Raw genomic sequence first — 13184 nt, 5'->3', positions numbered from 1 at the left:
TAGCTTTCTATAAAAATCACCAATATTTTTGAAGTTTCATAGGGATTCAGTAGCGTATTTCAAAGTTATTGAGCACACAGTATTGGTACAGTAGATAATTTAAAGTTGGTATAGATATGTATAACGAACACCAAAAAAAAAAAACCAAGAGGATGCCTTGATGTCTACGATGAAATTTTTCTCCCATACAAAAATTCAAAAAATTTGCACTTTAACGTACTAAAACTGAATGGGCATATCTAAAATATTTCTAAAAACTAAAACAAAAACTTTAAAATCTTGGGTGTAATTGTTAAAGATTGTTGATTTTTTATAATTTTTGCATAAAGTTTGAAATGTAGATTTATGTGGTGCTGGTTGACCACAAGTGTATATTACTTATATGAAAACGAATATTTTGACAAACGATTTTGCCCAATAGATGGGGCAGAAATCGAGATATTTGGCAAATCCTAAGTTATGAGCCGATTTCAATCATACTTGGGTACATCGTACATTATTTAAATGGAAAGTAATAACTCCATAAAAAATGTAGCCGTTAGATGGTGCGATTTTCTATTTTTTTTTGTACTAACCACCAATGAAAGTTTGTCTTTAACAAGTTTTTTTAAATTAATTGTTTTCTTGAAAGCTACAAACTGACTGAACAAAATACGATAGAAAATTGTTTTCTTTCTTGGATACTAGTTATGATTCACTCTGGAGTCCATTGATGTGGAGTTGTCAGAATTCTGCGGAATTCAGCTTGATAATTGTGAACGTGGTATTTTAAAACAGCACTTAAGAATATAGACTTGTGATTAGGCGATTAAGTCAAGTGACATTTTGACTAGTTTTGGCCATTTTTGTTTCGTTTATTTAATGTTTATATTTTTTTTTTATAAAAGTTTAGCACTTTACCTAAATGCATATTTCAAAATTCGTACAAAAATTATGAAAATTCAAAAAACTTTAACAATTGCACCCAAATATTTTAAACTTTTTTTTTGAAAAGGTAATAATGACAACTGACTTTATTTCACACCAACACATGAAATAGCGTCAACTGACTTTATTTCCATTGATCTTGTTACTTGTCACCTTTTAGTAGTGTCACGAGACTTCCTGCACCTGTCCACGTTAGTTATACCCATTTTTTGTGTATGAGCAATGCGGTTACAATTCTGCAATCTTTCTTTGATAGCCATAAGAGAGGCTTCCGCTGTTTTCGCAAATAATTTTTGCACTTTTGCACTTTTACATCATTCCAGCTAGCCTTGAACTGCCTAATCACATTGTCATCTATTTTGTTTTACAAATGTGGGAGTGGTCTACTAATGTAGTTTGTCTGTTCGAGAGTCAGACTTGTGGCGCTCGTGGCAGTCTCATCTTTTATTTCATTACTCTATACTCCCTTGTATCCGGGCACGCAATGGATTTCAGCCTTCTGTCCTTGGTCAATAGCTGCGACGTTGGATGAAATACTATATAAGGTAACTAACTGCCTTAATGCCGCCTGACTGTCTATGCATAGGTTTGCTTTTGAGTTTATTGTCGTTTTGGTGTAGGCTAGCTCTGCTGCTGTCCTCATTGCAAATTTTTATTTCGAGCAACTACCCAGATTTATAATAAGCCATTTCGTGGAAACAGCATGGGTAGTTTACCAGTGCCTGCCGAAGTGCTGCTAAAAACTTGTGCCATCACTTTTTGATGGTCCGCTGATAGCTGGCATTGTATTTCTCATAAATAATCTATGTACATATTTCTGATGTATCTTGGAACGAGTTTCCGTCATCCTATGTGCCAAATTTTGTTTGGAAACAAACCGGTTTCCTCGACGTACCATCTTCAGGTAATTGTTCGTTCCCCGAGCTTTGAGAAGAGTTGACGGAAACTCGTTCCAAAATACATCATAAACGTATTTCTCTTCAACAAAACCTAAATTAGTTGAAACTATCGTGTCTGAATTGCACTACTAAAATAAAAATTATTTGTTACTATGTATTCAAATGTGGAAGTTTTATTGAAATACTTGGACTAAAATTTTCAGTGTAGCAACGGATTATAAGTACCCGTGTGAGCTCAAATGCTTGCAACCTGATAACCGCCGTTAATGTAATGCAAGAGTACAGTAAAAAATTAGCATTAAGGTAATTTAAATGAGAAGATGCATTTAATAAGCTTTTGCAAAAGTTTTACTTTTAAGTACACTGCAGATAAAAGTGCCATCAAAACATAAAATCGAGGGAAGTTTAAAAATCTGAAGGCGTGCAATAACTGTAAAGAAAAATTTCGGTTTATCGCGAAAAGTTTCACATTCACATGCGGGTCAAATAGCCACTCTTAAAACAACGTATAGAGACCTTAAGGGTGCAGACACAGCAGCAGATGAGGTGAGTGCTCTTAATTGCCAACATACCACATAGTGCCAGAAAGTGCTATCTGGGATGCAACATGAAAGCATACAATGTTAAAATAACGCACTGGATTGCATTTTCAATTTATTTATCTTCGCGCAATTTCAATGAATGAAAGTGACTTTGTGCGAAGTGAGTGAGATGCCAAGTTGTCTTACAAATTTGATTAAAGGTCGTTCGCACCGGATGTGCTGCGGCTGCGTGTCATCCCGTGCGAGTGAGAGAATGTGAATACGTGCATCATTACATAGTATGTCAACTGTCAACACCTCATTTGCAATTAAAGGATGAAAAATAAATAAAATTTATAGCGCACCTCCGCGAAATTTCTGTGGTAACTTCCACTTTTCCAACACGAAACTTGCGTACGTGCCTGCGTACCATAGCGGCTGTCAGAGCACAGTGCAGCGTTAATGCCATTGCACGCAGCACGTTTGACTAACAGCACTTGACATCATCAATAATCAATAAAGATGCCAACGAAGAATAAAATGCAAAAAATAAACCCCAAAAAGTTGAAGGGGCGATAGGAGCAATACAATTTTCGCCTGATAATATTCCACTCAAAGGATAATTTAAAATTCCTTTTTTCGGCATTCTGCATTGGAAGCGCCGTAGTGCTGCCGTAGTACAGCTACTTGATATAACAAGCCAGAGTTCTCATACATGCTCCTGAGCATGCGCTCATGTTCGCATGCAGATATTTCGGTGTCTTTTTTCCTTCTTCGTATATTTCTTTTAAATTTATTTTTGTGTTAATTTTATTGCAATATCTTCCATTTCTGCACTTTCCTCTCTACTCTGGAAGCGCGGGAATCAATTTGGGGCGAATGCCTTTGTGCTACTGACACGCACAGTCTCTGCATCTGCTTATGGCAACGGCAATGCACCAGCAGGCGCTTAACAAGCCGCCAGAGCCCTACGGCTGCCTGCACTTTCAAGTGTCAATCTGTGTGGCGATGTAAGCAATTGCTTTCAGGGTTACTGGTATTACATCTCACCCTGCTGGTTCTCCACATGCTACATGCTAATCTCTTTTTTAATGTTGCCATTTACACTGCAATAGATTTTCCGCGCCCACCCACCTTCGGTTTTCCATTTGGAAAGTATTGAGAAAGGATAACAGTTTTAGGTGCATGGTATGTGCTTTTTTTTCTAACTGATATTTTGGTTCTTCATTTCTACAATAAGCTCGAAATTAATAAGGCTTTGACGAGCTCACCTTTGTATTCATCCGCTTTTGTGTTTTTGTTATGGAATAGGTAACAAAGACAAAGGTGGGTTGGTACTTTTACAATAAATCAGAATTTCTGATCCGGCTTTGGGAACTTTGAGCTCAAAGGACATGGTACAACGCATCGTAAATGCAAATTCACAAGCTGAGTTGTGTGTCGCTTCAGTTTAAAAGTTTCAAACTTTAAGGAGATTTTTTTAGAGATAATAATCAATTGTTAATCATATTCTACACTTTTTGAACTTGTGATATTCGAAAGTACATTTAATATTCTGCTCGTTACCGGAAAATGTTGTTTTCAAAATGTTTACATTTTTTGCAACCGCAATTCTAGTTATTTGGCAATGGATTTTTTGGAAACTGTGTGACAGTATCATATAACCATCTTACAAGGATGACAACGAAATTTAGAAATCGAAAAGAGTTGCATAAATTGTGTTACCAGCGCTGAGTAGACTTTTTTATAGCTGATGACCAAAAAGAACTATCAATATTATTTTTATACACTGACATATATTAATGTATACGGTGACCATTCGTATCGATTTTGGCGGGAAAGTACCTATTTTGGGAAAATTGTCCCGCTGAGTATTTTTTAAGTCATATTTGTACCGATTATATCCCGATTTTCAGTGTTTTATTTATTAATTTAATAAGGGTATCCCTGTACTCGGGCCTAAAAACAAATTTTCGTACAAACGTGGCAGCACTTTCGTTATCAGAAAGACCATAGAATATATGGGAGCCACAAACATAGCCAACATCCTTATTTGCTATGATCTTTGGTTATGTTTTATTCGGTTAAGCTTGTACTCTCGCTATTTTGCAGTCTATAATTCTTATCTAAATTTTTTGTTTTCAGTTTTGTAACCGACTTCAAAAAACGGAGGTTTTCAATTCGTCGGAATATATATTTTTTTATGTACATACATATGTCACCACATAATATTTGACCACGCCAACCGATTTTATAATTCTTTTTGTTTTTAGGAAGAGGTAGTCGGATACTAGTGCTGAGAAATTAACGGTATCCTTAAATTTTTGTGTAAGAATTGAAGTCGGTTTTGTTTTCTGTTTTAAAATTGCTTGTATAACTATTAGTTAAGCTTTTTTTTTTTGTTTGTTTAATGAAACAATTCTAAAGAGCATGTTAGAGCATGTCTTTATCAGTTTGATAGCGAATTGCGTGGAAAAGTTGGAAATATTGCCACATCTGACAAGCTTTTCTCTCAAAAAATCATGGATATGAAAATATGAGTAGATACAGTGCCAAAAGTAGAAATAGGGAAGAGACGTTTTAGCATTTTTTGGCCATTCCCCCTTCTATTTTTAATATTTATTATTTTTTTAGGAAAGTGTACCTATTTATCTAACAAAGACCATGTAAGTCAAACTTTCAAACTTTGTACAAAAATTTGCAAAATTCAACAAAGTTTCATAAAAATTGTTAGCTCTTCAGCTAGATTTCTTGGAGACATTCTTAGTATGGAGTTATGTAACCCATTCAATTCAAAAAGCAATTTCAACTATTTGGGACTTGCCGTTGGTTTTTAGTAAATTCTTTTTGTGGAAGGTGTTGCTCATTTACTCTAAACAAAAAATTGTTTAATGTGCCTTGTATGCAAGAATAATGCCAACAATCAGGGGTAAGTCCAAGCTACTAAAATTTAATATGCAACAAATATGCATTCTCAAAAAAAGTTTAGAAAATCTTATTGAAATATTTAAAATTCTGATCGACATTTGTTAAAGTTTGTTGATTTTTTATAAATGTTCGACAAAGTTTGAGACTTTAATTTAGAGGTTCTTTTTAGATATGTTGTTGTATTTTGATAAAAAATAATAAAAATTTTTTAAGCTAAGAAAAGTACCCAAAACTTTCTAAAATGTCGTTTCCCTATTTACATTCTCGCCACTGTATATATTGTGTATTTTTCTAATTGTTTTGTTTTGAATAAAACTTTATTTAAAGGTGTTATGTCCTTTTACTCTAAAAACAAAATTTTGGGCTTGGATTCGACGCTTTAGAAATGTCCCGATTTTTGGTAACCGTAAATATGTTTGTACTAACATTCCTTTCCAAAATATTATTCTGGTACAATATATGTTTTACCTTTCCTGAGCATGAAATGGTATTATAACTTTGGTTCGATGTTTGTAAGTACCAGAATAAGAAGAGATGGATAGAGATAGATTAAAATATATACTTAAATGTATACTTAAATGATCAGAATGTGGAGCTGAGTGGATTTAGCCATGTCCGTCTGTTTGTACGCAATCTAGTCTCTCAGTTTTCGAGATATCGGGATCAAATTTGGTAGGCGTATGTCTTTTTATAATGTTTTAATCATTTGTTGGAACCGGAAGAATCGGACCACTATAACATATTAGCTCCCATACAACTAATTGTTCAGATACGCGATTTTTCGTTACAACTCCTACATTTATAAAGCTAGGACCATGAAAGTTTGCAATACTTCCACCTATTATCAGCAAAATATTAACAGTGAGAATTGCAAAGATCGGGTCACTCTAACCTATATCTCCCTTACAAGTGATTGTTCAGTTATAAGATTTTTCGTTATAACTCCTCCATTTATGCAGATAGGAACATGAAATTTTGGACTGTTAATACTGAAAACAAAAGAATACTTACGTACAGTGGAAATGGAGAAGAACGGGTCGCTATAACCTATAGCCTCCATACAACTGATTGTTCAGATATGAGCTTTTACTGAAAAACTCTTTTATTTGAACAGCTAAAAGCGATTATTTTCGTAAGCTATTTTATAAATAATAACACAAAGACTACTGAGAAAATCGTCAAAGTCTATGCTGCATAAGCTTTATCTCCTATACCACTGATTGTTCAGATACCAGTTTTTACGATATATCTCCTTTATGTAGGAAGCTAAGCTCATTAAATTGTCTTACCGGTTTTCATACCGATCACACAGCAGTGAAAACCGCTTAGGTTGGTGCTATATTAGGTATGTATATCTTCCTTCCCTCTGATTGTTTAGATATGATTTTATATATATATAACTCCTCCATCAATGTATGCTGTGAATATAAAATTTTTTCAAATGCAGTTATCTGTTAAAATTTTCACATTTTTATTAAAGGTATGCAGCCTGCGGCGTAGCGGAAGACAGCGCTGCTCTTACTTGTTTTTTTTATTGTTAGTACGCGCTATAGGTAGTAGTGTGGGTACTAAATTAGTGTAACAGATTTTTGTAATGATTTTGCTTTTGTTTGTTTTTGGAAAAAATATGTGACATCACTGTTTCTGCTACGTGTAACAAATAGAATAGGTTTAAAAGAGGTTTGGTTGTTTGCATAAATAAGGATGTCGCTTCTTGTTACATCTCCGGTGAAATGAATCCTTTAGCCATAAGTGTTCTCAAACGCTACCGCTATATATTTTCTTGATCAGTAACGCACGGTCAGTCTAGATTTATTACAGAGATATTCCCGGACCTTGGTTTTTTAGAGAGGAAAAACACTCATATTTCAAAATAGTCCCCTTTTTTATAAAGCAATCGTATTTCTGGCTTGTATATTCCAGCACTAATGGATAAGGATTGAGCTAATCCAATTTTTTGCAGCAAATGTCAGGTACGCGGTTTTGCAGAATGACGATACGCCGTTTTGTATTCTAAACGACGATATATAATAACGGGTAGCCACACCAAGGACCCAAAGGGGAGAGACCTACGCCGCCGACTGTGACCGGCAATTGTATTTTTTTTTTTTTTTATGAAAAATTGTTTTTCATGGCAAAAATACACTCGTCGGTTTGCCACTGCCTGCCTAGGGGTGACCACTGTTAGAAAAAAAGTAAGGGCTCCTGGGCCACACTGAAGAAGTAAAACTTACGTTATATATCTAGTTTGCCTCATAACCAATATTTACCTACATATGTGTGCATATACATTTGCTTAAGCTTATATTTTATCTTTTTTCTATCTAGATCCCTACCTCCACCCTTTTAGTTCTAATTACATTTGGGTTATTCTGTTTTCCTTTATCTTTATACTCAAGTATTCTTACAAAAGTAAAGTGTTTAAATTTACATAGGTATTTATCTTTGTTTTTATCTTTTCGATGGCGTGATAAGATGCTATGTGATGTGATGTCAGCTAATGCGATGCAGTGTGTGATTTCATGCCAAGTGATATTATATCATGTGGTATTCTGTCATAAGATGTCACGTAATATGTATCGATAACAAAATAGCATAGTAACATCAATAAAATTATCGATAACAAAACCGATAAAATTACCGATAACAAATTCAATAAAAAATATATATTTTGTCAATTGATAAATAAGTATAAGTTAACAATTAATTAGTAAATCAATAGTTAACTTCCCAATGTTGGCGAATTAACTATGAGTCAATCATCTATTAAGTACACTGAGAAACTAACAAGAAGAGATAATCTTTTGATTGTAGTTAAACATGTAGTGAGAAATCGGCTGTTAGTTTTCTTGACATTCGGCTATCTTATAGAATTTTTTTCAAGCACATTTTCATATAAGATAGCGTAAAATCTTTTTTCTCGCTCTTATTACTATACGTGGTCACAGTACACGGTAATCCAGATAGACAAAACAAAAAATTTAAATATGCTTATTTGACAATTTGTTTGAATGTATTGGTTGATATTTTTTTCACGCCCAGTAGAACATCGTACGATTGCTCGGTGTACTCCCTTGGAAGTATACGAATACTCTCCATTACTCCCGATGCTTCTGTGTATAAGCATGTAATTTTGTATACTCCCTTTAATATTGTATGTCCTAGGAGGGCGAGTAATCCCTTTTACCTCCTAAACGATCAATCGAGGAGCACACACAAAAATATCATCCAACAAACCTCCCAAAGGAGCAATACGGGAGTACTCCATAGTAACCTCCCAAAAAGACAACAAGGGAGTGCACATAGAAAAACGTCCCATATTCCTCCCGAACGAGCAATAAGGGAGTGCTCCCATAAGAGGCATCCCGAAAGCCTCCTGTAGGAGTAATAAGAGAGCAATGATAACGAACATTTTACATTAGCCAAACAGATTTTGCTATTTAGAAATTTTTTTTTTATTTAACTTTTTAATCACGTGCATTTGTGCAATATTACAAGATCTTAACAGATATAAATATGAGATCAGATAAAACATAAATGATACATCTTACATAATTGCTTAATTTTAGAATTATATTGCAGATAAACCATATGAAAGTAAAACATAATAATAATAACGGTAAGATAAGCTTTGAAATATATGCACCTATATGCACATATTCGTATGTACTCGTATATGATTTCCTGGTGTCAAGGATGCTTGCCTGTTCAGGAATCCACCAAGCGGGGAAATTGTAAATTTGACTTTTCTCATCTAACATCTTTGTCACCCGTGCGATGTTTAAACCCGGGGGTCACACTTACATGCAAAGACTAATTTGCGCAATCTGAAAAGTATTTAACGGTATATTTATAAGTATGTAATATAATACTTAATATGTTTAAACAAAAGTTGAAGTACATACTAACGGACTTTCATTAAAATCTCTGTGTTATCCAAATTAAATTATTGTGTCCTCCTTATGCTTCTATAAGAAATATTTTCCGTTGTTTTTTTTTCCTATGATAATTTTTCCTATCAATCAAAAAGAATACTCTTCGATTTCTCGCTTAGGAGACATCACTTTTTGCTCCTAAGCGAGTAATAACGGAGTCCCAAATCATGCCTCAGGGAGCATTCTTTAATTGCTCGCTTAGGAAATCTCTCATTACGCTCCTAAGCGAGCAATACAGGAGTACAAAACCGACAAATCTCGTTTACCGCTCCCAAATCATGGATCATGGGCTTGCTTAGGAGATCTCCTACTAGACTCCTAAACGAGTAATAAAGGAGTACAAAACCGACAAATCTCTCTTATTGCTCACAAATCAGGTTGAGGGGAGTACTCTTTTGTTCCTCACATAAGGAGATCTCGCTTCAAGTTCTATTGGGCAGTTGTCATTTTCGTTAACCCAAATGAAATCCAATTTCAATATTTTCTTATAGTGAGATATATTTTCAAGTCACATAAAATAAATTAACGAGAAAACAAAATTCCAAGCACATCAGGCGTGAAGCGTAAGCGATTATGACCGGATGCAGTCCCTACATAAGTCATACCGTGTTCCGAACACAACTCCGGCACGTACAGCCTCCGTGCTGCTTTGGCGATAGTTTTGCTTTGACAGCTAAGATAAATACATACGTTTATATGAAGCTGTTCACATAGGCAATGCTGTCGCCAAAGCAACACGAACTCCTGCCGTTTTGCGCGCGTTAACAGCCTCTTGCTGAAACCAATAACTTTTTTTAATAAACATAAAAAATTATGCAAAGAATAACGAATAAGGACCGCGACGACCAAACGCATCTATTTTAAAAATGTATGTATGCTTTTTAATTGTAAAATTCAAATTCAAAACTAACAAGTAAGAAAGTTTAAGTTCGGGCGGAGCCGAACATTAAATATCCGGCGCAAGTACTAAATATGTATATGTCTTTCACCTTTCCGAAAACCACCACTCCATGGTGGTTTTACCCCGATTGTAAACATTTTCGATGGAAGTTTCAGTTAGACATAATGAGATAAACTTATAAAGTCATATGTCACGCCCATTTTTCAAAATTCCAAATAATATTACTTTTTTCAAGGGATTGTTGTTAGTATCAATTTTGAGTAAATTAGCGTCCCTAAATTTTGAAATACAGAAGTTTTAAGCATTTCTGAAATTTACCGTTATATGAAAAGTGGCAGTAATTCTAGTCCAATTTCAACTATTTTCCAAGTTTTGCTTTTATGTGGCAAGCACAATAACCACACCGAACTTGGTACAAATTGGTAGAACGGTTACCGAGGTACATATATATATATGTGATCATAAGTGGGCGGTGCCACGCCCATTTACCAAAATTTTATCATAGGCGTATTTCTTGGTAAAAAATTGTGGCAAGCATCAATTTTGAATAAATTAGCTTTAATATTTAGTGATTTATCGAAGATTTCGTATTTCTCTAAACTACCGTTATATGGGATGTGGTCGTGGTTATTGTCCGATTTTAAAAATTTCAGCCATTTAGTATGTTAGCGGTTACCAAGATATACACATATAACCATAAGTGGGCGTGGCCATTTTCCAAAAATTTATAATATGCTTATTTTCCGTCTAAAAATTATTGTAAATATCAATTTTGAGTGAATAATCTTCTGTAGTTACTAAAATATTGTAGTTTCTGTTATATGGGAGGTAGGCATATTTATTGTCCGATTTTGCCCATTATCAATACCATCCGCCCGAAAAAAGTGCACGTACCAAGTTTCGTTAAGATATCTCAATTTTTACTCGAGTTATCGTGTGCACAGACGGACGGATAGACGGACGGACTCTCTAATTTTCAAATATACTAAGTACTGTTATAGTGTAGACCTGCATACCTTTTATGAAATATGTACACACAATTACATCTCCACACTCGGACAAACGCACGAAGTTTGTATGTATTTGTCCAGCCGCTTATTCTTATTTGCAAGAGGATAATGCAAATAAAAACAGTTTATGCAGATAAGCGAGCCCGTTTGTCAACCATACAGTGTTGCCGTTGTGCGACTAACATGTCAAATTGACACGTTTTGGAGATTGGTGCCCCTTGACACCAACTTTTTTTAACAAGGCTTATTTTGACACTTTTTTTTTCTATATACACATTTTGACAATTCCTTCATAAATTATATTTTTCTTGCGTGTTTAAAAATGCTTTTAGTATTTACCGTTCAAAGGCACTCAAAAATTACACCTCTAGCCAGATTTTGACTGATTTCAACCTTTTTATTATGACAAATATTTTCCGATTAAATGTCAAGAAGTAGCATGAATTAATGCAATGTTTTTGTAGCTTAGCATTTCCCCCAATTTATTTGTGTTAAATTTATTATTTATTTAATGATACAAGTACTCTTTTTAACTGCAATTTTGTTTTCATACTAAATGCAAAATATGCATATTGCGTCTTTTTATTATATCCCCTATCCCATGATGATCTCCATTAACAATTTATTAAAAATAATAGGGCATAGTCATAGATAATTCTACTCTAAGCAGCTTTAGAGTCGATTTTATTTCGACTAAGAATACGCCTTACTGAGTTTCGAAAGGTAAAATAATGAAAGTCTTTACATACATGGTATACAAGATTTGAATGATTTAAAAACACTTTTCGGCTGTGACCCTTTTTTTGTGACTTTCAAAAAATTTCAGCGGTAACACTTCAACCGTATAAAATGTATATACATATACACATATGCATAATAATAATAATAGATTGGCGCTTACACATATGTTAGTGTTTGGCCGAGCTTCTCCTCCGATTTGTGGCGTGCGCCTTGATGTTGTCACACAAAGCGGAGGGACCTACAGTTTTACGCCGACTCCGAACGGCGATTGTATTTTTATGAGAAGCTGTTTTTCATGGCAGAAATACACTCGGAGGTTTGCCATTGCCTGCCGAGGGACGACCGCTGTTAAGAAAAAACCTTTTTTCTATATTTTTGTGATGTTGCTTTGACCAGGGTTTGAACCCAGGCATTGTGGAGTGGAAGCGCGCACTGCTTACCACTACACCACAGCGGCCGACAATATGTATGACACATATGCATACATACATATTTATCAAAATATTCAGAATGACGAGATGAATTAGTTCAGCCGTGTCTGTTTGTACACACTTTGTAAACCCGAACAAAATTTAAATATTTTAACGAAAGTCGAAGCCGAAGTTGCCTTTGGTATAATTTAGGTTAGTATTAAATTTTGACGAAATTTGTCAGTTACCACGCCCACCTCCCAGATAGTAATTAACAACATTTTGGTTTTATTATTATTTGCATACGAATAATAATTAATACCTTTTCTACTACTTTAAAATGCGTGCCCGGAATAGACCTGCCGAAAAAGTTAGGTTAAGTAACTGACAACACCTTGTTATTATTCCACCATGAGTAGAACCGTTCTCTCAATTTGTCGGCCTTGATGTTTTTTTAAAATAAAAAGCGTAGTAAAATATGAAATTGTTCAAAATTGTTGTTGCTTGAGATTGAAAATGAAAATGTGTGTGTGAGTTAGTGAGTAAATTTTAAAATTAAATTGCTTGGAAACGTCAAGAATTTTAAAAGTGCCTCTCAGCGGTCCTACCTTGCTATATTTTTATCATGATACCACGTGCACAGTATACAGTAAACCAGCCATTGACAATATGATTATTTGAAAATTAATACATGAAATATTATGCATGTATATGATTTTTTTTGTCATTAATCCATAGGCAACGACCGGTGCAAAAATACGCCAAATGTTTGTTGATAATTTGAAATGTTAATTTGAACAGCAAAATTCGTATAAAAATAATAATAAAACCAAAACGTTGTTAATTACCACGCCCACCTCCCATGTAGTAATTAACAACATTTTGGTTTCCATACGATTTTTGTGTACGTCT

Source organism: Rhagoletis pomonella, unplaced genomic scaffold, assembly GCF_013731165.1.
Source record: "Rhagoletis pomonella isolate Grant_MI unplaced genomic scaffold, Rhpom_1.0 Rhpom_scaffold_00004, whole genome shotgun sequence".
Classification (NCBI taxonomy): Eukaryota; Metazoa; Arthropoda; class Insecta; order Diptera; family Tephritidae; genus Rhagoletis; species Rhagoletis pomonella.
The sequence above is the reverse complement of the archived record's forward strand: the minus strand, read 5'-3'. Positions refer to the sequence as shown.